Source organism: Perognathus longimembris, chromosome 5 (genome assembly GCF_023159225.1).
Source record: "Perognathus longimembris pacificus isolate PPM17 chromosome 5, ASM2315922v1, whole genome shotgun sequence".
Classification (NCBI taxonomy): domain Eukaryota; kingdom Metazoa; phylum Chordata; class Mammalia; order Rodentia; family Heteromyidae; genus Perognathus; species Perognathus longimembris.
In genome coordinates, this window is record NC_063165.1 from 21,246,075 (window position 1) to 21,269,507 (window position 23,433).

General features: G+C 37.9%; 1 protein-coding gene and 1 pseudogene across 4 annotated transcripts in view; both read right to left on the reverse strand.

Annotated features, from left to right (window-relative positions):
* Positions 1-23,433, reverse strand: part of Robo1 (roundabout guidance receptor 1) — a 367,669-nt gene that overhangs the window by 300,481 nt on the left and 43,755 nt on the right. The gene's annotated exons all lie outside the window — the stretch shown is intronic.
* On the reverse strand, positions 10,801-11,684 carry LOC125351547 (annotated as a pseudogene).

The following is a 23,433-nucleotide window of genomic DNA, read 5'->3' on the forward strand; positions in this document are numbered from 1 at the left end:
CTCCTGGTAGTATGAAACTAGACTTGGCAGGCTAAGTTAGAAGGGAATTAGGTAGAAGGTTTTACATCCTTCAAACAAGATATCTGTGAATCTATACTTAAATCTAAACACAAAGGAAAACAGAAATAAAAGTCCAGAGATTGTAAGTCATAAAAGTCAACAAATCCAACTGTTTCCTAGCAATGGAAAGAATGATGGAAACAAAAACACACAGGACAAAAAGGAAGGGTTAGTAAATCTACTTTTTATATGCAGGGTATAGATTTGAAAATGGAACCGCATTACTTGATGGTATGCATGGGGTTGGGAAAGGTGGGGAAGAAAGATGGAAAGGGTGACATTGATCAATGTATTGTATATATCAACTGGTATATTGAATTAAATCTGTTGTAAAGATAACGACATATAAATAATTATTAAACCCCATAGGAGGAGAGACAGGGGTAAGGAACATCCCAAATTCCTGGTGTCACTGTTGGTTAAAGGGCAACTCCATTGATGGTAGGAATAAAGTGTGTGATGTGGTGGTTAGAAAAAGAGGGACACTCAGCCTGTGATGTGGAGAGTTTGAGGTCCTTCTAGAATATCCAAAGGGTGAGGACACACTGCCAACTCTATATTACAGCATGATCTAAGAAATCTCAGCTGGAACTCTTGAGGAAAATTGAGGCAAAAACTATGGGGAAGAATAAAACTGTCTAGGGAAAGGGTTTGTAGAGGAAGTCACGGACAATTGGTGAACCTGGAGATCGCCCAGGCTCCACTACAGTGCAGGGCTGCCGAGACTCTCGTCCAGCCTCTGCCTGTGGCTGAACCATCGCCAGCAGCACTGGGGAATGGAGGACTCGGGTCCAAGTTTTCATCACGATGTCTGCTCAGAAGCATTCAGTAAAAGCTTCAGCAATAAAAATGTTTCAATATTATTAATGACTGAATTTTCAAAAATGCTCTGTGGAATACTCTTTCCTCAGAATGTTAACAATATTGCTACAGAAAGAAGAAAAAGCCTTGGAGGCCATAGTTTCTTTAGTCATCTAATGTACCTTACATGTGCCAGAAAATGAGTACGATAAGCAACATGTAGCACATTTTTGTTTATGTTAATTGCAGGATATATCCCTGAGCATTGTTTCAGGAGAATATATTTGAAGAGAAAAATATACATTGAGAAAATATAATATTCTGAAGTAAATAAGATCAGTAGAAACATCACTGTTTGATGGTAGTAAAACCAATACCTTTTGTGTTAATAATAACAAAAATACCCTCAATCTCTCATTTCTTATAATACATAACTTTCTGGACAGTGACTATGCAATACCTGAGTGTAGTTATATGAATGATGGGTTAGCCATGGTAACAAAAACTATAAATGATAGTCACCTTTAAAGAAAACTACAACAAATGATTTTTTACAACAAACTCTAAGCAAGAAGGGAAGGATATTAAAAGGAAACTACTATTAATTATTCATCATTCCCTTTCTCACAACATCTTTCTAAGGTGGGTGTCGTTGTTTTATGAGGTATCCACATGAGGAACTGAAATCTCAGCTCTCATTTAGCTGGGAGATGGCAATGCTGGGATTCCATTGGAGTCAATTTCCACATGCTTGCTATTTCCAGTTAATCTATAAATATTGCTTAGATTGATTGTTGAAAATCCACAGATGAGCATGCGTAGCCCATTTCCTCTTCAAATTTGAAACAAAAATTTGAAACTGTTTTGTTTACTTGCTTTTAATATGCAGACAATAAGCCAAAGAAGCAATTAAGTCTGAAAATACCAGTTATGTCTCTATCTATACATATGCAGAGATCGCCTACCTGCACTTTAAATGATTTCATAGTCACATAACTCAGTAAAGGCCTTGGTGATGAGTAAATGGATCCTTGTATTGCACTGTTATCTCCAAATATGAGCTTGCATCATTAAGTACCTTTACATTATTGCCTTCTAATATCCTGAGACCTCCAGTTCAAACACCACTATATTTTTAATTTGTAATTAAAACTAACATCATGGTTGGAAAAGGCCAAGGCAGAATAATTACAAATTTCCAGCCACCATGAACTACATAGCAATATCCTGTTTCAAAAAAATGAATATAAAATAAAATAAATCCTTGGTGCAAATATACTGGAGGGAGATTTCACCAAATTTCTTTCTATCTATTGAGAAATATCCAAATTATGCCAAATTATGCTTCAAATCATTCAATTTATACCCATAAGTACAACTCACTTTTCCAAAGCAGAATGTTTTTCCATAATGGGACTGAACCCAGGATCGCATATGTGAAGCACACTTTACCACTAAGCTCTTTCCTCCTCAACCCTGCAGAAAGGAACTAGAGACAGTGACACTAATATAATAGAAGCTAGAACATATATGAATCTTAGAATTGGGGCAGGGAATGTGGCTTAGTGGTAGAGTACTTGTCTAGCATGCATGGAGCCCTGAGTTCTATTACTTACTACACATAAACAGAAAAGGCCAGAAGTAGACTATGGCTCAAGTGGTAGAGTGCTAGCCTTGAGCAAAAGAAGCTCAGCGATAGCTCTCACCCCTGAGTTCAAGCCCCAGGACTGGCCAAAAAAAAAAAAAAAAAAGAAGAAGAAGAATCTTAGAATTGTAGATGAAAGGCTCCCAACTATAATACCTTAATGATCATAACCCCTCTCTCTAAAAATAGCAAGTGATACCCACTTTTACTTGTTCACAATTTAATCAATACACACACACATATATACATCATACATACGCTATATGTTATTACATAAATATTTTTTATTCCTCCTGCATTATATAGAAACTTTCTCTAGTCATAAATCACAAGTTTGATAAGCCACCTGCCATTAACTGCCATTGTAGATATGCTAATATGCATACAAGAGGCTTATATAGCCACTGGAAAGATTTACTTCCAGGGTCCAATCACACTCTGCATAGTCAATTTAAAACTTACAAAGGAAAGAATCATAGCCAAAGAGACTGAGGAAGGAATGAGGATGATGTTATCAACTGCCTTCTGGAAGAATCCCAGAATACTGGGAACAAAATACCACTGACACAAGACAACCAACAACACAGTATGGGGCAGGGGAGGATTCCTTCAACAACTGCCCAGTTGGAAGATAAAATATAAACACTGGCGACTGAAATCTGTAAATATTTACACAACCACAGCTGGAAAAAGATACACACGTAAGTGCTAAGTATTTCAGGGAAATATATCAAAGTCACATGAGATTCATGATGAGGAAACCATACTGGTAGTTGGATGTAAACTATTCCCCCACAGAGATATTACACAAGCATGCAAGTAACCATTTAAGAGGTTAATAATATTAATATTGTGCTGAGCACTGAGGTGGATAGGTAGACCGACAGACGATAGTAGATAGATAGATAGAGAGATAGACAGGGAGATAGATACACAGAAACAGATTGATAAATAGACTGGCTTACTATTCTTTCCTCTATGTAGTTTTATTTTTTTTTCTCTTATGGAAGAAACATTCGTCATAGGGTTTTATTTATTTGTGGTTGCAAGTTTATATTTAATAGATGGAGGGAAAATATCTAAAATTGTGAAGGAAGTCATTGAATCCGAATTCCTTCCTCATAAAAGTTTGGTTGGTAAAATTAGTGAACCTATAGTGAATAAAATACTGATTTGTATAATCTATGACATTAAAGCATCCTGCAACACAAAATGCTTCTAAAATTGCTACTATTACAAAATAAATCAGATAAAGAGTATATTTATTTATTTTCTCTTTTTCTTTTGTTTTTTCTTTTTCTTTTTTGAACTGTTGTTGTTGTTGGTTTGGGAGCTTGAAATCAGGGCCTGAATGCTGTCCTTGAAACTCTGTTGCTCTGGGCTAGTAATCTCCCACTTGAGCCACCACACCACTGCTGGCTTTTTCTAAGTAGTTTATTTTTGATAAGAGTCACATGAACTTCTCTGTCCAGGCTGGCTTCGAACCATGATCCTTAGATTTCAACCTGCTGAGTAGCTAGAATTACAGGCATGAGTGCCTAATTAAGAATATATTTCCCTTGAACAATGTTACTTATTCCCTCCATCTCTTTGAGTTTTTCCTTTAGTCACCATCCACAAATTGAATACTTCATTTTCAACAGTTGCTAATGCGTATCACTGCAGGATTTATTCACTCTTTGTCCCACCGTTTCTGTGCCCCCTATTTCCCTCCCATAGACAGAAAAATGAACAAACAAGACAAAAGGAAATGAAAGCAAAAAAGAGGGGAAAACACCCTTGTTTCATTTCCTGGAGTTCATTTCAATAAATATGATTTTATATGGTCAGATATGTGATCTTCTCTGAAGCATGTCCTTCTTGATCTTACTCTGTGTGAATGCCTAGAGATTTGTATAATTTATCAGGTCCTAGTGTATTTTTTTTTCTTTTACCATCCAGTGTGTTTACTTATAGATTTGATACCAAATTCCAGTTACCACAAATGAGGGAAAACAACCTACATTTCTTTGAGTCTGACTTACATAGCTTAATATAATTTTTTCTGAGTATTGCCATTTCCGTACAAGTGGTGGTCTCACCAATATTCCTCAAAATATCTTCAATGGAAAAAAAAGGGAAAGATCACTACTAAACTTTTTCTAAAAAGTCAGCATAATTCTTTTCCCAAAACCAGTTAGAGACGCGTTAAAGAAAGAGAACTACAGACCCATCACTTTAATGAACATTGATGCAAAACTTCAATAAAATTCTGGCCAACCAGACACAACTAACCAAAAAAATCATACACTGTTATCAAACAGGATTCATTCCAGGGATGTAAAACTGGTCCAATATTTGCAAATCAACTAATGTAATTCAACACATCAACAGAAGGAACACAAGAACCACATGATTATCTCATAAATGAAAAAAAATCACTTGACAAGGTTAAAAACCCCTTTATGATGAAAGCACTGGAAAAGCTAGGAATCCATGTGACATTCCTCAATATAATAAAGGCTGTATACAGACAGCTTGTCTGTATACAGACAGCATTTTACTTGATACTTATACATGATCTTACACATTATACAGATTGCAAAACTACAGACAGCATCATACTTAATGGTGATAGTCCAAAACAATTTCCTCAAAATCAGGAACAAGAAAAAGTTGCCCAATCTCTCCACTCTTATTTGTATTTTTAAAGCACCTTGCCTCTTAACGTTTTTTACTTATCCATAATACAAGTACATATAAAATTATAAAAATAGAGGCCTCCAAATATTAACATACCTGTTAGAAATTTGTTCTACAAGAGGTAGTAGGCAAAACAAAAATCTGTGCCCATTAATCACTCAACAGAGGAGAAAGTAGACTGAAATCCTCTATTTAGTTATAAACATGTCCCAAATAATTTTACCAGTTTCTGCCCAAACTCTATGCAGTATAGCATAATTTTTTCTCAGAAAACATTGAGAAAGGGAAGGAGAGAAGAAGGGAGGCAGAAAGTGAAGGAAGGAAGGAAGGAGAGGAACAGGGAGGGAGACCTGTAGGGAAGAAAAGATATTTAAAAAAAATTTCAAGAAAAGACAGTAGTAGAAGAAATTAGAATCAGAAGAAGTAATGGTATCTGAGAAAGAATCATAATCATCTTTAGCATCTGTAGGAAAAATAATTGAAACTAGATCTGGATTCTTATTGTTTGCAATCCATTCTTGAACTTGGTAACTTTTTGACTTGGATGAGTTGCTTAATGCCTCTGAATGCTATGTTTATTTCTGCAAAATTAGGATAAAACAGTATTTATAGCTTATAGATTAATATCATTTTTGTTACATAAAATAATTTTATATGGTGTAAATACATGAATTGGGAACAACTATGGTAGTACTTTGGAAGCTGGTGTAAGAACCATTGTTTGATTTCATGATTCTCCTATTCCATTTTCTGGAATTACATAAGAATGATTATGATTTAGAGAGAGCTGGTATCTCCCTGGATTTGCAAGAAATGCTACAAACTCTTCAGTTACTCTCCAGTTTCAGTTGTATCTCAGAAACAGTTCTATAACTGTATAAAACAGATCTCGCTTGCCAAAACTGCATCCTCACTAAGTTTGTGAAGAAATAGTCTGAAATTAATCTCACCAATGCTTTAAAATTATAAGATGCTTTAAATTATAAATTAAAAAGCACATCAAAGACAACACAAATATATTAAATTTTTATAACATAGTTCCTTAAAATATTATCATTTCTTTCACCAAAAGTTGTGTTTGATTTCCACAGAAAATTGTATAGTATTGTATAGCATTGCAGAAAGAATTTGCTGAGTCAGTTATCCAAAATAATTTACATTACTAAAAAGCCAAATCTTCCAACTTCACTTTTAAAATGAGGAAGTCACACCTATGTCAGATTTAAAGAACTCCTGCTTCTAGGTGAGTTGGTGATGCCTGCAAAGTAAGCATATGGCATTGCAATTTTGTCTAGAGACAATTATACTTTCAGAAAACAAAACAGTATAAAGAGCCTTTGAAAGGATTACTGAGAAATCCCTATAGGAATGCAGTCAACTTCAGTCATTCTAAAACCCAGTCACTACTTTTGACTTGAACAAGAATTTCTGTTGAAAATCTTTTACACATTGGCAAAGTAATTACAACCTTTCCTTCTTTGTATCTCCTCCATTTTTCTTTTATTATATCTTTGTTCAAATCCTTACACATTATTTGATGTACCCTAGTAAAAGATATGGAAAAGCAGAATGTAGTCATTTCATACATATGATGGAGAAATTTTAAAAGTATTCCAAATCTTAATATTTTGAAATAATCCACAAATGGAGGAAGTCTTTATTTCCTAAAAGAGTAATCATTGCAAAACAAAAACTATATGTAATAAATCTAGTAGGGAAAATTCCTATATATGAACATATAAACTTTTTGATGCAAAAATACATTAACCTCCTAAAATTCTAGGATGGCTACATGGACTCATATCTGGGGGGGGGGAGCGATTGGGGGGGGGTGCCCACACGCATGTGTGAACCAGTCCTGGGACTTGAGAACCAGTCCTGGGACTTGAACTCAGGGTGTAGGAGCTGTCCCTGAACTTTTTTGCTCAAGGCTAGTGTTCTAGCACTTGAGCAACAGCTCCACTTTCAGCTCTTTGGAGATTAACTGGAAGATAAGAGTCTCACAGACTTTCCTGCCTGAGAAGACTTTGAACTGTGATCCTCAGATCTCAGTCAGCTGAATAACTAGGATTACACAGGTAATAAGCCACCTGCACCCAGCTGACCCTGACTATTTTTTTTTTAACAAAGACATAAAAGAGGAATATAATTAAACCATGATTCTGAAAATGGCTCAACTTTAACTCTGAAGGGAAAGAACCATAAAACTCATTTGGCTTAGAAAACGTTTAGGTCTATAGAGTTGAGCTTCACAAATGAACTGCTTCTCCACTCCCATTGCCTAGAACAACACCTACCTCTTAGTAGGTGCTCAATGAACACAAGTTCAATGACTGATGCATTAGAATGGAAGAAAAAATGATTGCTGAACGCAGATGTATTTTCAAATAGCTAAACACATGCTATAGACAGGCACCAATGTTGGGGGCAGCTGATGCTTCCTTTAAAAAGCTGAAGGGAGGGGCTGGGAATGTGGTCTAGTGGTAAAGTGCTTGCCTCCTATACATGAATCCCTGGGTTTGATCCCTCAGCACCACATAAACAGAAAAAGCCAAAAGTAACTCTGTGGTTCAAGAGGTAGAGCGCTAGCCTTGAGCAAAAAGAAGCCAGGGACAGTGCTTAAGCCCTGAGTTCAAGCCCCAGGAATGGCACTCTACCATTTGAGCCACAGCATCACTTCCAGTTTTGTTGTTGTGGTGGTGGTGGTACTAAGGAATCAAATCCAGGGCTTCATGCATGCTAGGCAAGCACTCTACCTCTAAGCCACATTCCCATCCATCCTTGACTGATTTTTTAAAAAATTACAAAATAGGTAGTTTTTGTATCCTTCTCCATAAATTTCTCTAGTTTATAAATATTCCATGATTCACATTACAACAGTCAACATAGAAAGTTGTAAAAATTTCCCCATCATTGTGAACAATATTGGGGAAATAATGTCAACCTCTGTTAATACATTAGCATTCATTTATTCACTGAAGAAAGATGTATGAACTAGATTCTGGAAAACTAGGAGTGCACAGAAAAACAAAGCATTTAACAGTGTCTGTCTCTCTGTCTCTGTTTTTTTTAAGTCATCAATAATGCAAAGTTAAAATACCTCTTAGCCAACAATAAAACTTTTTCAAGTACATATGCAAACAAGAAGTAAGAAAGTCTAAGTATCATTCTGAAAACCTGAATGCATCATAGTTAGAATGAGTAAGGGGAGGGGATACTTAAAACAAAACAAAAAAAGACTTCTTAGAAGGCGAGAAGCCTGAATAAGAGATTAAGGGTACTTTGGCCATAAACCCTGAGGCACAGAGAACCTATGTCATGCCCTGTGTGATCACAAGAATTTAAAAGACCAGCTATGGATTTAAACCGATTAACAGCTATCAATTGCCTCTTCTCCTTAGGAAGCAAAAAAGCCCTAATTGTTTCACTTATCTTCCATGCCATTACAAGCTAATTCCTGGTGTTTGACATTATGGGAAAGTAATTTTTCTTCATCTTAAAGGATTTTTTTTTCAGTACAATTGATTATTTTTTTATCTATTCTTAGATCTACTAATAATTATAAATTAAATCCTAATTACATTATCAAAATGGTTTTCCTATTCTGTTTGTAATAACCAGTAGAATATCTGAATATAGTGATTTTTTTTTCTTCTAGTTTTCTGTTATCATTAAAAATAGTAATGACACACAGCAGGAAGAGATATTAGGTTGTGGTTGTTTTTTCTTTACAAAATGTGATGTCACTAATTTTATAAAAGTATACATTACTTTTAAAGTAAACATTTAAAATAATTATGTTTACTGTATGTATGCATAAAATTACATGTAAACAGGGTGGTCAAGGTTTATACTAATAAACCTACCAATTCAGGAAGCTGATATCTGAGGATTGTGGTTCAAAGCCAGCCCTGGCAGGACAGTCTGTGAGATTTTTATCTTTAACTCACCATCAAAAAGCCAGAAGTAGAGCTGTGACTCAAGTGCTAAAAGGTTAGCCATGGGGGGGGGGGGGGGAGGAAGTGCTCAAGAACAGCACACAAGCCCTGAATTCAAGCCCAGGGACCATTTTACAAACAGGCACTTGTGCGATCACACATACACATATACACATGCTTATTATATTTTTCGCTCAGACAAACAAGAAAAAGAAGGGACAAAGAGAGAGTTAATTATCAAAATTAATCACCAAAATTATTATTATTATAATTACAGATGAGGAGTGTAAGGCATAAAAATTTATAACTTGTCCCAGATTTCATATATACTAAGTGCTAGGACAGAGATTCAGCCCCTGAATTGTGCTTCAAATTTTGAGCATGTAATCATTAAATTATTGTACAACAGTGCAGTAGTGTGAAAATTTTAGCATTTACTTGACAGGGGGAAGAAGTGTATGTCATTGTAGAACCCTGACCTACCATGTATGCTTAAGACCCTGGGTGTGATTACCAGCACATCAAAAAATATACTAAACAGACCCTAACTTTTTGTTAACCCTCATATTAAATTTAAATTTAAGAAAAAAACCTGCAGATTTTTTTTCCGAACAGATTAACACATTAATGAGCGTAGGAATTAACGTTCTGAAGAAATTTAGACAGTTTAATATTTCCACTTTTTAAATTGAAGGAATAACATAGAAAACATACATTTTTGTGTTTGCTTCAATGAATTTTGACATACATACCTGAGTACTAATACGTATTCATAATACAGACTATTTGTACCACCCTAGAAAGTTCCCTCTTGGTCTTTTGAGTGAATCTTCTATCCTCCAAAGACAGCCCTTGTTTTGATTTCTATCACTATATAATCTCTGATTGTGGGGATTATAAGTATAAACCGCTCCACCCAGTAATTTTAACATTAGAATTATGGATTATATTACTGTCATATTGGTCACAAATTTTTAGATGAGGTTAACATATTTCATTCATTGCTCACCTCTTAGACTTTTTTTTTTCTTTTGGTGCCAGTCCTGGGTTTTGAACTCAGGGCCCAGGTGCTGTCCCTGAGCTTTTGTGCTCAAGGTTAGCAGTCTACCACTTGAGCCACAACACAACTTCTGGCTTTTTGGTGGTTAATTGAAGATAAGTATCTCATGGACTTTCCTGCCTCAGCAAGCTTTGAGCCATGATCCACAGATCTAAGCCTCCTGAGTAGCTAGGATTACAGGCATGAGCCACTGGTGCCTGGCAAATGGCTGTTTTTTCTTTTAATCAAGTTTACTTATTAATTTATTCTAGCTCTGCCTCTTTAGTAAAAAGAAGCTGCACTCTTAGAAATAGTCGCATGATTATGTAATACAAGTGACTTGTTCTGTCTTAGAGAATGCTACTCAATGGTACTAAACCACTTAAAAATTAACTCCTAGAATCTAATCTTCCATATTTCCATGGCAAGTTACATATATACTTCATCTCAGTCCTCGGTAGCCTTTGGAAGTTGTCAAAGGAGCAATATCTCAATTTACAGACAGACAGATTCAACAAGAAACTGGGTTATACACTCTTATGCTTAACCACTGGTACCAGGAATTAGATTGTTCTTTTGCTCAATACCATCTCACACTCCATGTACCCAAGGAAAGTCAGCGAGCATTCCAGAATTCAATGTCCTTGTTTCTTCTCTGGAAATTCATACATTACCCATTCCTTCCACCCTCCTGCATAGTGTTGCGCATTGAAAACACACATAACGAGTGCAATCAATATTTTCGCCTCTTTGAAAACAGGGTTGATAGGAAGTCTTGAGATAAATAATGCAATAGCTAACTACTAATATTTAAACTAGAAGCCTCTTTAAAAGATTGAGTTACTTGTGAATAAGATGGAAAGATACAGGTCCTTAGTCTCTCTGTTGTGTCTTTACTAACAGTAATTTAAAGTATTTTTCTTTTTGTGTGTATGTGTGTGTATGTGTATGTGTGTGTGTGTGGTGATGGTGGTTGAACCCAGTGCCTCTGCATACTAAACACTCCTATTGAATTACATCATAAATGACTAAAATACTAATCTAAATGAATGAATGAATGCATAGGAAACATTGTGAAACATATTCCTGAATCCAGTTTTTTCTTTTTCTGCACACCTGTGGAAGCCTAGCGATATTGCTGTGTCCATAGCCTTCTTGCTTCTCACTCTAGCTAGACAAGGAAACACGATTCTGTCAGATTTGCATGACTTTACTTCATGGTATTTCTCTTTGAAATCTCTGGGGCTCATCTGCAGAGCTTGGCCTACTTCCTTCAATGGTATATTAATAGACCCCAGGATTTTACCATGTTGTACAATTTCCCATGTCTCTCTAACATCAAGTAACATAATGTTTTTAGAAGTCAACAGGTCTTCTAGTTCCTTGTAATTGATGTGCTTAGGAACAGCAGTACAAAAAATATGGCAGCTTCTCTGTATTGACTTTAAACCGCAGAACGCCGAAACCAGGCCTGGAGAGCCGCTCCTGGTACAGATCCAAGCACCAGTCGGGGCTGCATGGTCCGATACTCCTGGAGGACACAGGGCCGCTCAGCGTTGCCATCCTCCCTGTTGCCCGCGCCCCCCCCCACCCACTCCCCGCCCTCTCACCTGGAGATTTTTTAAACAAACAAAAAATTATATATTTATAGCTCCTACACTTAGATTTTTCATCAAGGGCCAAAAATGTCAACATCTCTACAGCCTCTATTAATGGATCCGTTTCTTCATCCATAAAATGAAGCTAATATAGCATGTTGAGGCTAGAATACGAACAGAATAATCTATCAATTCTCACATTGTTAAAAAAAAAAATCTTGGGGCTGGGGATATAGCCTAGTGGCAAGATTGCCTGCCTCGGATACACGAGGCCCTAGGTTCGATTCCTCAGCACCACATATACAGAAAACGGCCAGAAGCGGCGCTGTGGCTCAAGTGGCAGAGTGCTAGCCTTGAGCGGGAAGAAGCCAGGGACAGTGCTCAGGCCCTGAGTCCAAGGCCCAGGACTGGCCAAAAAAAAAAAAAAAAAAAAAAAAAAAAAAATCTTAATCACCAGAAAAAAAAACAAACACTTGATCAAAGTTGACCACCAATAATACTTTCTGATTACAACCAGGACCAGTTATTCTCTTCTGAATCCCATATATACAAGGTTAGAGATAAAACTTTTTGCAAAAGAAAACAAAGCCAGGAGCTGGTGGCGCATGCTTGAAAACTCAGAAAGCTGAAAACTGAGCACCTGGGTAGGTTGGAAGTTAGCATAGGCAGGAAAGTCCACAGGATTCCTTATCTTCAATTAGCCACCAAAAAGCAGGGAGTAGAACTGTGGTTCAAATCGTAGAGCATTAGTATTGAGCCCAAAAGCTCAGATAAAGCACCTAGACTTTGAATTCAAGCACAAGGACACAAAGAAAGAGAGAGAAAGAGAGAGAGACAGAGAGACACAGAGACAGAGACAGAGAGACAGAGAGAGACAGAGACAGAGACAGAGAGGCAGAGGCAGAGGCAGAGACAGACAGAAAGAAAGAGAGAGAGAGGAAGGAAGAGAGGGAGGGAGGGAGGGAGGAAGGAAGGAAGGAAGGAAGGAAGGAAGGAAGGAAGGAAGGAAGGAAGGAAGGAAGGAAGGAAGGAAGGAACTTTCAAGTTATTAAGGAATTATACTTGCAAAACTGTTTGGTCTAACTGAACACCTCATGGGGGGAAAAGGAAAGGGGGAGGGGGGTATGAGGGATGAGGTAACAAACAGTACAAGTAATGTATCCAATGCCTAAAGTATGAAACTGTAACCTCTCTGTACATCAGTTTCATAATAAAAATTTGAAAAAAAAAAAAAAAGAAACACAGTGGTTGTACACTATGACACATGGCCACAATCTACCTGTAGAAGTGCAAACAGGAGAATCACAGTCCAGGTTAAGCTAGACCCATTCTGGAACATAACCAGCACAAAAGGGACTGAAAATATGATTTAACTCAGTGGTAGAACACCTGCCTAGCAAGTGGGAAGTACTGATTTCAAGCCCTAGTACCATCACCATAAACAAAAGGAGGAGGTGGTGGAGGAGGAGGAAGAAGGACAGAAGAAGGAGGAAGAGACAAAGAGAATGAAAATAAAATAAAACAAATATTGGTTCTTGTTTCACCAAAGTGATATTTAGGACACATTTCAAAGAATCTCCAATACCAAAGACTATATATGTGGACACATTTCCATTACTCTTACAGTGTAAGAGACAAAAGGAATGTTCCACAACGTTTATAACATGTTCACTCTGATACAGTACAGCATCAGTCTCAGAAGGTTTCTGATCATGTAGAACTGAACTAGTACTCCATTTCACTTTAACACAGTTAAATAGGCGCACATAAATGTTCACTTTTGCATAGGACAAGCGCATTCTAATCTACTTACTATATAAAAATGAGGAAAAATCATCAAAGGCGGGGGGGGGGGCAGAGAAATAGCACACGGTAATACAGCCATGCACTGGTACTTCATTCCTATAATCCTAACTACTCAGCGGATTTTGATATGGAGGATTGAGGTTCAGAGCCAGCAGATAAGTTGGAGAGTCTCTTATCATCAATTAGTGAAAGGCTGGAAGTGGAGATGTACTTCAAGTGGTAGAGAGCTGGCCATGACTGAAAGGACTAAGTATTGGTATAAAAAGAGGAATACAGGTTGTGAATATACTTCTTTCAAATGAAAAAAATACCTTATAATTAAATCCTGGATTTAAGTTGGACCTTAAATCCATTGCATGGTGTACTTATGAGAGAGAAAGAGAGAGAGAGAGAGAGAGAGAGAGAGGAGAGAGAGATTTCCCTCAAGACTTCACAAAGAACCTACACTGCCAAAGTTGACTTCTAGAATGGTGAGAGAATCAATTACTATTGTGCTAAGCCATAAAAATCAAACGACAGGAGAGAATAAAAATAACAATTCATACCAATGGCTTTTACATATTGGAATGTATCACTATGTAAGTCAAATCATATACCTACAAGCTGTCTTATTAACTGTTGGATTCACACATCACAATAAATTGGACAGGTAGAGACTTGCGATTTGATAATTCAGATGTCTGGGCTTACCACTCCTGATCTACTACACCAAATAAAGCTAAAAAGTTTATTTCTTTACCTGAGGTGGGGTCCTAGCTGTCCTCTTACTCTTGGCCTCTCTACTTTGGTTTCAAATGTGCTGGAATTTCAGGTGTACAGCAATAAGCCCAGGGAAGAGTCAGCACCAGAGGTGTTCTTGTGTACAATAAAGTTGGAAAACACCTGATCTATTCCTGTTCTCATTCTGAATTAAAGTGACTGTGTCTAACAGGAAACATGAATTTTTACTCCTCAGCAGTCCAGTTCTAATATTAAAGCATATTAAATAAGAACAATGTTCTTATTTAAATAACATTGGCTCTTCTCATCCACATTTATTTAGTTCCATCTCCTTCAAAATGACTGGAAAATAAATTAATTCTAAAAACCACTACATAGCAATGAATTTCCCCAGACTCATGCTACATTTCATCTGATCCAGTCTTTCCGTAGATTGCATAGTATGTGAATTATTGACCTTCCATATGTGAGTATGTGTGTTTGTATACATATATGTATATAATACATTCTGTAAAATATTAATGAACAGGAAAGAAAACACCTGCTTCACAGAATGTTAAGACAGCCAAACAAAGTGTCTAATAAAATCTGGCACATACGTAATAACTGTTGGCTAACCAGTTCCCTTCCTCTTCCCTAAGACTGCTTTTTCTATGTATTTCCCTTTTAAACACTCCATGTGTCAGAACTGCTGATGATTTATGGGAATTCATGTCATCCCTATGTACAAATAAATGACCATGTATATGACCAATACACCTCCTCACTAGAGCAGAGGCAACCTAAGGACACATGATTCACTGGCTGATTATTAATGACCTCTCACCCCCTCTTCCATCCAAGAAGCCCACCTATTGTGATGCTCCTTTAAGTCAAGCCCTCCTTCTATCATGATGAGCCAAACCTTGTTCTTTGACCTAGATCCCTTGTTCTCCTCATTTCATTTTAAAGTTTTTGGTTTTGTTTTACTAGCTACAAGAAAAACAGAAGAGAAAGCTGAAAAGAAATTGAAGTCTTTCCTCATATAGTCAGAACATAGAAGTAAAGAGTGTTCTTGATCCAAACATACAGTATTTAATATACAGCAAGAAAGCAACCATATTACTTCTTTTTCATTATTAGTGGCGAGGTGTAGGGTTAATATATAATTTTTACGTGGTAAATAGTAAATGCCTTACACCAATACTAATGTACAAACTGAATATATATTTTAACATATATTATGTCTTCATTTTCTAAGGAAAATACATATATAACTGTAAGGTCCTCTCCCTTAGGGCTCCATGTAGATGCCCCCACCTCATTAAGTCTCCACCCAGTTACCTGGGTAACCTGAAAACCTGGAGGCAGTTACCTCCCCTTTCCCTGAAGTCACATCCTAATCCACCTGGCCACACCCCTTGCCCCTGCCCTAGATATAAGGGTGGGGGTCGCTCTCTCTCTCTCTCCCTTCTCTCCAGCCATGGATCTTCTTGGCCACAGGCCAGCAGTTCGGTAATAAACTTTCTTTCCTGCCTGAATACCGCATGCTGTTCTCCTTTACTGGCTACCTACTTTAAAAACCTAACATATATGGTGCTGTGACTCGGATGGGGCTTAAGAGTCAGGACAGGCAGAATTCCCATCTATTTTTCTTCTTTTTCTGGGAGTACCCCAGTCCTGACAGCCCTTTTTCCATGAACCGAACTGCTGCGAGTCACCATGTGGCACTTTTCACTAATACCATTGCTGACCTCCACATCCACCTCCACCTCCACACCACTTGTCTACCCTGGTGAGTGAAACTGCTGCTGCTCCGGTTCTCTGCCGTTCTGTCCCCTGCTTCTGCTGCTTCTGCCCAGTAAGCTCTCATGCACTCACCAGGCGTCTCCCTCCCATGCTTTTTGGGTTTTGCATCACAGTCACACTTAAGCCGGGACACTGCTAGCACGCCTCTTGACAGTGCAATGAGGCCTGCTCGAAATACTCGCACAGATACAGTTTTTGCCACTGCAATGGTAAATGGTTAGAAGTCACTTATATTCAGGCTCTCTTTCTTTCTCTTTTCCTCTCTTTCTCTTCCTTTTTCTCTTTCACTCTCTCATCTTCCTGCTTACTTGCTTACTGTATAAAATTCCCAAGTCGTACCATCCTTGTGGGCCTTGCTCACAAAGCTGCCTCTTTTCACAGACCTCTGAAATTGAGGCTTGACCACCAATGTGCTTTGTCAGCAAAGATATCTAAAAGTTCTTTTCCCTAGCATTGACCACGTGGTGGATATTGGGTTTAACAGGTATCAGCTCAGGCGCCATTATGCCATGCCACATGTTCTCTTGTTAGTGTGTTTGTGTCCTGCCACCTCCCCCTCAACATGGCATCCCACTGGAGTTTGTCAAAATATGGTTTCTCCATTTTATAATCTGAAGATTGTTGTTTGCTAGGAAAATTGTTTTTCTAACCGACCACATGGTTCTAAAATATTGGGCAAAAAAAATGTCATTTACTATTGGAATTCCAAGAGTCTACTGCTGAAATTCATTTTTGCATGCTGTAAACCTATGTGCACAGTGTGTATGTCTGTGTAAATGTCATTTGTTAGTATGTCCATCTAGCTATATATCTGTGCTAAAACTCATCACATCTACTGAGTTTTTTTTTTTTTTTTTTTTTTTTTTTTGGCCAGTCCTGGGCCTTGGACTCAGGGCCTGAGCACTGTCCCTGGCTTCTTCCAGCTCAAGGCTAGCACTCTGCCTCTTGAGCCACAGCACCGCTTCTGGCCGTTTTCTGTATATGTGGTGCTGGGGAATCGAACCTAGGGCCTCGTGTATCCGAGGCAGGCACTCTTGCCACTAGGCTATATCCCCAGCCCCACATCTACTGAGTTTTGTCATTGCAGAATTCTGGCAAATATTTGGTCAATTCTTGCCAAGGTATAGGTAAGCTCTAGTCCCCTTGGTCTCCTTGTTGTTTTAACTGGAAATCAAAAAGGCCTTTTGTGGCAAAGATGCCATGGATTGCAGTTTGAAGCCAGCCCGGGCTGAAAATCTCTCTCAAACTCCACGTCCCAACTAACCAGCAAAGAGCCAGGCTGGAAGCTTGGCTGAAGAGACCGATCTCTAACCAGCCAAATGCTGGAAGTGGAGCTGTGGCTCAAGTGGTAGAGTACTAGCCTCGAGCAGAAGTGCTCAGGGACAGTGCCCAGGCCCTGAGTTCAAATCCTGTGAATGCCAACTGGGGCAAGCCATCCCAGCAACAAGCACCTAGACCACTGGGACTCAGCCAGTTCCGGGAACAAGTATCATGGAGTGGAGTAAGAGGAAAATGATCGCATCCAAAATGAACACTTTGTCTCACCCTTTCAAAATGAATCAGAGCCGGGGGATCAAGAGATAGTAGCTTGTCCATCTAATGTCCATACCTGCGTATAAGAACTAGCCAAGTCACCCAATTTTTAATTTTGTGCACTAAGCCCTTCCTTTTGCCTTAATATTTTTTTTTTGTTCAGCCCCTGCCTTAAAAGACTTCTTCCAGGCTTCATTCAAGAATTGGCATCTACCACCAAGGGACCCTGCTGCTCACCTTCTCCAGGAGGGGCCACATTTCTGCCTTTTACCCCTAATGCCAATGCCCCTTGCCAGCAGGAAGCAGCCAGAGAGAGTCTTCGTCCTTTTTCATAACTATTAAAAGGCTGAAATGTTAGGTCCTCTCCTTGAGGCTCCATGTAGATGCCCCCCCACCTCATTAAGTCTCTACCCAGTTACCTGGGTAACCTGAAGACCTGGAGGCAGTTACCTCCCCTTTCCCTGAAGTCACATCCTAATCCACCTGGCCACACCCCTTGCCCCTGCCCTAGATATAAGGCAGGGCTGGGTGGGGATCGCTCTCTCTCCCTTCTCTCCGTCCATGGATCATATTGGCCACAGGCCAGAAGTTCCGTAATAAACTTTCTTTCCTGCCTGAATACAGCGTGGTGTTCTCCTTTACCGGCTACCTACTTTAAAAACCTAACAATAACTACTCCTGGATTAGTGTAAAATAAAGAGAGAAACAGAATCATTTTAATTTCCTCCAACTGGCTATAATTACATAGAAAATTCTTCAGAGAATTATCTGCAGTGATGTTCCAAATACAAACACATTACAATTTGTAGAATAGTTAGGGATTAGAAGGGTAAAGGAATGAGCTATCCTATTAAAGTCTAAAAAGTTATGTTTCCACAGGCTGGAGGTGTGGCTTCAGTGGTAGACTGCCACATGAGCAAGAATGTTGAGAGCACATGAGCCATTTTAGTTCACACCCTGGTGCTAGTCCTTCCCACCCAAACAAACAAAAAAATGTTATGGAAAGTATTGAAAAGGAAAAATCATTTTTTACTTGGCATATTTTCTTTGTTAAGCTCTACTGCATATATCCAAGAAGATCTCCTGAAACATGTCCTTGTTATCTTATTGGAAAGCCCACGTCATATAACTTTGCAAACAAGCCACTTTGATTAATATGAACTTTAAAATGATCTGGAATACTACCAAGATACTTAGGGAGGAGTCACAGAACAGATAGCCATAGACTAGTGGCTCATGCCTGTAACCCTAACTAATCAGCAGGCCAAGATCTGAGAATTTTGGTTCAAAATCAACCTGAGCAGCAAAGTCTGTAAGACTCATCTTGAATTAACCACCAAAAAGCAGAAGTGGAGCTTATGCAAGTGGTAGAGGGCTAACTTTAAGCAAAAAAATCTAAGTCTCAGACCAGCACAAAAAAAGTGAGCATGGGGGGGGGGGGGCATGTTGCTTTGTGGTCACTGTGGACAAACATTTTAAAACAGAAAATGGAGTTTTAAGCCAGGCATGGTGGCTCACATTTGTAATCCTTTCTCTCTGGAGGCTGAGGCATGGGCATGAAGAATTGGAGACCAGCCAGAGCTATGCAGTAAGTTCCAGGTCACACTTCCCTACCCAGTGAGACTATCTGAAAGAGATTTAAGAATCATTTGAGGCTAAACAGCCTCCTTCTCTCTTTCTTCTTTTTATTTCTCTTTCTTTGGAGCTATATTCTAGCTTAATTCAACAACAACAGCCACCATTTTCAACATTTGTGTTTGTGTATTAATGATGGGCAATGCATCGTTCCTGTCTGAAAAATGTTTTATTTATACAATAGTCCAGTAAATTCTAGATTATATCTAATTTCTGACAAAGGTAAATAAAAATTTATTTTGTGATAGATAACTCAGTACTAATGCATTCTTGATTCAATCTTAAATGAATCTTAGTGTTTACAGATAAAGAAGGGATTCTACAATACTGAATACATTGTGGTCTAATTTTTGGTAAATAATTAGCATTTATATCCCCTATACCAATAAGTTGAAATCATACAAATTTTATAAAGACAACCACTCAAGAGCACCAATCTGTATAATAACTATATGTAATTATACATCATTATTAAGTTATAATCCTATATGTTATATTATAAAATTTCTGCATTCCTAAGTTCCCTAAGACAACTACTAAAACTCTAACTATTGTCATTATGGAAGCTTAGAGATCAAAATCAGATCTCATGTTCAAGTTTTCCTACATGGAAAGGCAATACAATTAGAATTTAGCAGTATAGGTGTACAAGCAGAAAGGAGATGTCACTTAGGTTTCTTCTAGTAACTATGCGAATCCCATATTGGTGACATTTCTAATTATGTGCACAGAATCTCAAAAATATAATGCAGCAAAGTAAGATCAGCCATATATATTTACCCTGGCTCTAGATCTGGGTATTCAAATATGTCTATAACTATAGTAGGATGAAATAATATCGATGGCAAACTCCTCTTGGGGTACACAGTATCATTTTAGGCTGATTCAATGAATGGTTCATGTGGTATAGAGAGAGCAGCCTGATTGTGGTGAGCCTGACAGAGCAACATGTGGAGATTTTCAGCCTTCACATTTTCCAAAATACTGTCTTTCAAGAAACCTAGAAGCTAAACATATGAAAATGATTATTTTCTATAGAAATCATATGGACACAAGTGTAATTTTTCCATTGTACTTAAAATAAAAAATAAACAGTAATTAGCAGATTTGGTATTTTCAGACAGAGTTAAATTACTATTATTAAACTTTGTACATTGCTACAGACTTGTGGAATTATGAGTCAAACATTTCACACAGAAACAATACTGACAAATACACTTCACATTTGAAATGTTTGCAATTTTTCAAATGTATTCTATTTAGATGCAGAGTAGAAAGTGAATGATCAATAAATGGTTAGTATGTCTCTTTATAAAATAAATTCAACAACACAGTTTAGTTCTCTAGCTGAAAGCAGAGGAGGTAAAGACTAAATATAAAGAAAAAGAGAAATATGACAAATAATATCTGAGTAAATAGTAACACAGCTAGAATTCTTTGGCTTGTTTTTTGCTTGTTTCCTTGTTTGTTTTGGGTTCAGGGATTGGACTCATGATCTCCTGTACAAGCACTCTCCTTGGGCAATACACCCAGATCTTAGAGCTAGGACTTGATCCTACATCATATGATAGCAACTCCATCCATCACACATGGGACTTCTAGGTGATTTTTACTGGTATAGATTTGTGAAAGAAATATATCACTAAAAATGTGGGCATCATCATAGTACATGCCTGTAACTGCAGCTTTGCAAAAGTATAAGTAGTATGATTCGACTATAAGACCTACTTAGAAAAATGTATAAGACCCTATCTGAAACAAGTAAATAAACAAACAACCACAATAAAAAAAAACAAAAAGCAATAAAACTGAGGCTATGACTAAAGTGGTAGAGTGTGTGCCCACATGTGTGAAGTCCTAAGTTTAATGCCAATTACAGTTGTTTTTTAAGTCACTGTATTTCAGCTGAGATAATGGAATGAAGGCTACAAAATATTCCCTAGGTTTGGTAAAGTACAGAAGCTGGTGCGAGGTTGCTATGAAATTATATCCAGTATTCCACTCAGGTATTTTGGCTTTGGAACATTTGAACCATTTCTAACCCAATGAACCATCCTACTATTTAGAAAAAACAAATATGACAGAATGTCAGTGATACACAGGAAAATAGATCCTGACTCAGGCAAGTAGACTAGGCTGAAAAATGAAAAAAAAAAAAAAAAGTATAGTTAAACAGGCCAGTCGGCAATTTTCCCAACCCAGTGATCTTGATATACCTACCTTGCCTGACACTGGAGATCTAAAAAGCCTACAAACAGAAGTTTCTATGACAACAAATTCAGATAAACAGATACACATCTAATGCTTTGTACTGACATTCAAATCCTTTAAAATACCACGAAGACTATTAAACCGTCCCTTTAGCAAATATTCATAAAAAGGAGCATTGACATTGGTTATGAGAAAATTCTCACACAGCTTAGGATAACACAGCAGTGCACATTTTAGAATGTTTTTTAAGCTGGGGATGGTGGCACAGGCTTGTAATCCTAGCACTTGGATAGAGACAGGAGATTAGCAGGTTGGAGACCAATTGGACTACACAGACTACACCTTAAATCAAAACAAAACAAACACAAACAACAACAACACAAATTCTTTTATTTCTCCTACTAAGATGGAGAAGCCTGGCATCACCTTCCATCAATTTGACATGGATCTGGGGGAGGAAAAGCCTCTTAGGCAAGGCCTGGGGCCAAGACAGCATGTACTTCTCCTACTTGTCCTCGAACTGCTAAAGACATGCTTTAGGTCTGGGACCTTGGAGGGAGTTGAGAGTCCACTTCAATAAGAATGTCCATTATCAGGAAAACTAACAATAACAAATGCTGGAGGGGGTATGGCCAAAAGGGAACCTAGTACATTGTTGGTGGAAATGTAAACTTGTTCAGCCACTCTGGAAAACAGTATGGAGATTCCTCAGAAGGCTAAACATAGAACTCCCCTATGACCCAGCAACCCCACTTTGGGGCATCTACCCAAAAGATTACAAACAACAACACACTAAAGCCACCAGCACAACAATGTTCATCTCAGCACAATTTGTCATAGCTAAAACATGGAACCAACCCAGATAACCCTCAGTAGACGAATAGAACAGGAAAATGTGGTACATATACACAATGGAATTTTATGCATCTATCAGAAAGAATGGCATTGCCCCATTTGTAAAGACATGGAAGGACTTGGAAAAAATTATACTAAGTGGAGTGAGCCAGACCCAAAGAAGCATGGACTCTATGGTCTCCTTTATAGGGAATAATTAGAACAGGTTTAGGCTAGTCACAACAGAGGATAACAAGAGCCCAATAGCTATGCCCTTATGAACACATAAGATGACACTAAGTGAAATGAACTCCATGTTATGGAAATGACTGTTATATCACTGTTGTAATTACTTTCAACATGCCATGTGAAACCATAGCTTTTTGTTGTTGTTGATGATGATCCTCTTGTGTCCTCTTCCTGTAGTTGCTATCACTGTTATCTCATCTGAGTACCCTGGATACTGTATATACTGGTTTAGAACTAGGGAAGTGAAAGGGAATATCAAAATCGAGAGACAAAGGATAAAAAGACAAACGACTCCAAAAGCAATACTTACAAAATCATTTGGTGTAAACCAATTGAACAGCTCATGGGGGGAGAGGGAAAAGGGGACAGGGGAAAATGAGGGAGGAAGTAATGAATTGTACAATAAATGTACCCACTGCCATACGTATGACACTGTAACCCCTCTCTACATAACTTTGACAATAAATAATTGTTCAGAAAGAAAACTCAAAAAGACATGCTTTATAATTAGTATATTTGTATTTGTAACATATTTTCAGGGGGGGGGGCATTGTAGAGAAGAAAGTGGATGTCTATGTGACTGACACAAAAATAAGTACTTCCTCACAAGTGGGGGAAATGGCAGCTCTTAAAGCCCAGGATTGCTGCAAGGAGAAAAGCCTGCAAGAGAGCTATATGAGCAACTTAGAAAGAAATCTATTAGTGATGAAGACAAAGACTCATAGTCCAAGAAGCCTCCCATGCCCCTAGCTTTAAGAGCTAGAAAACTCACTTTAAATCCCAAAATTTGGACTTGGTATTGGGGCCCTACAACCCCATCCACAAAAGAAGAACTGTCAATTCCCACCATTGGGGGACCTTTCTATTAGGCATATATGATAGGAAGTAGGATTT